The sequence below is a fragment of the Gekko japonicus genome, unplaced genomic scaffold (genome assembly GCF_001447785.1).
Source record: "Gekko japonicus isolate JY-2015 unplaced genomic scaffold, Gekko_japonicus_V1.1 scaffold1751, whole genome shotgun sequence".
NCBI classification, from domain to species: Eukaryota; Metazoa; Chordata; class Lepidosauria; order Squamata; family Gekkonidae; genus Gekko; species Gekko japonicus.
Window position 1 is genome coordinate 374,434 of NW_015171554.1, and position 2,217 is coordinate 376,650.

Consider the following 2,217-nt stretch of genomic DNA (forward strand, 5'->3'; position numbering starts at 1 on the left):
AGAAAGAAAGAAAGAAAGAAAGAAAGAAAGAAAGAAAGAAAGAAAGAAAGAAAGAAAGAAAGAAAGAAAGAAAGAAAGAAAGAAAGCAAATAGATGGGAAGGAGGGGGGAAGGAAGGAAAGAAGTAAGGAAGAGAAAAATTATGCCTCCCCTTTGCTTCCCCAGCTGCTCTGCACAATATGTGTGAAAGAGCCGCATGTGGCTCCTGAGCCGCAGTTTGGCCATCCCTCCACTATGTGGATGTATAGGCAGATTTCTCTGTTTATGTGCGCCCTACAGACATGAAGGTGCCTTCTGGGCTATTTTGAAACACCTGCTCCAATGAAGTGAAAAGAAGCAAGGATTGGCTCTTTGCTTTGGTGAAGAATCAAGGGACCCCAGAAAACACATTGCTGGGCACCACATTGGGGGTCTCTGGCCTCCTCTTACCAGCACTGGTTCTACATGTTATGGAGCAGAGAAATTCCAGAGGAGTAGCTAAATTAGGCCATTGCTGTAAAAATAAACAGGAATCTTGTGGCACCTCAAAGTCTTTTCACTCCAGTAGCACCTTTCGTGGACTAGAGTTGACTTCTCCATACTTAAAATATCTTCATGGCATCTGAAGAACTGGGTTCTAATACACAAAACCATGTGCTGGAATAAAATGTTGTTAGTCTTTAAAGCACCACAGGACTCCTGTTTGGTTTCGGAGCAGAAAACTGTATTCCCCAACATCTGATTCAAGCTCCTTTGATTGGAGATGCTATGGACTGAATCTGGGACCTTCAGTATGCAAAGCGTGCTGTGCTACGAGAGCCACAGCCCAAAAATCTCATCTGTATTGTTGGCGGTACCCGGGGCAGCCTGTTTGCTTCCCATCATACACAGAACTAGTACAGCTGTTCATTGTCAGCTTCCCAGCTCACAGGTCCCCTTGTTTTATTTTATTTCTTGCTTCTTCATTTCAATCCTATTCAGCTATAGCTGAGTCCTGTAGCCATCCTAGGACGGTATTCATCATATGCTTTATGGCAGTCTATATTATGGTGAATTATGTTAGTTGCTAGACATGCCAATAGGTTTGGGATGAGGTTATGGAGCAGCATCATGGATATTTCCCTCAAGCAGTTCTGAACATCGCTGGCGCAGGGGGCACTCTTATGTCCAGGTTAAAAGTTGCCATTTCCTCCCTAACCTCTCAGCACCCCAAAAGGTGAATAAACCAAACTAGGAGAGGTATACGATGTTATTAAGTAAGGTAATTGTAGCCACTGTGTATTAGTACTGTGCAGATTATATCATGGACAATTCCTGCATGGAAACAGCATGCAAAATCTGCATATAAATCATGACATATAATGATCAACATCCAACATAGGTACAAACAACAAAATACATACATTTGTAATCTAATTTCAGTGAATGATCCTGACACATGGACCAAAAAATCCCACACGATAGGGCCAGCCATAGCTAGGGTAGAGGTTTCAGCACATCTAGAAGCTATCATTGGTTTGATATAATTCCCCTCAAAAGTAATTTACAACTAGATAGTACAGGATCCTTTTATCATATGTGGTGGCATTGTGATGTAACTAAGAGATACTGGAGATGGATTCATGCAGTAATGCAGAAGATAGTGGGATGTACAATTCCATTTACACCCAAAGTAATGCTTTTGAGTATACTACCTAAAGACTTTGAAAAAAGCAATAGATACTTAATTATGTACTTTACTACAGTGGCAAGAATGTTATATGCCAAATACTGGAAGGCACAAGATGTACCAAAAGAGCAAGAATATATACAAAAACTGATGGAAAGAGCGGAAAGTGATAAATTGACTTTGTTGATAAGAGGATCCACAAACCACACATTTCAGAACACATGGAGGCGCTTTTATAATTGGTATAATAGTGCAAACTATTGTAACCTAAAAATGTAATCCCTAGAGCAAAGTAGAGGTTAGATCATTGAGATAGCAGGTACAGATGTTGGTTTTAAGATACAAAACTGTGAGCTCATAGAAAATAATGTTATGTGATACAATATTAGATAGAGAATATCTAAGAGGCAATTATTGGAAACATAAGCATTTGATAACCCCGTTTGTGTTATATGTGTGTATGTTCGGTTTGTCTGTTATGAAAAAACAATAAAATTCTACCCTTTGAGGGTAGATTTTTTTAAAAAAGTAACTTGCAACATCTGCATATGCACAGAAGCTGCAAAAAAA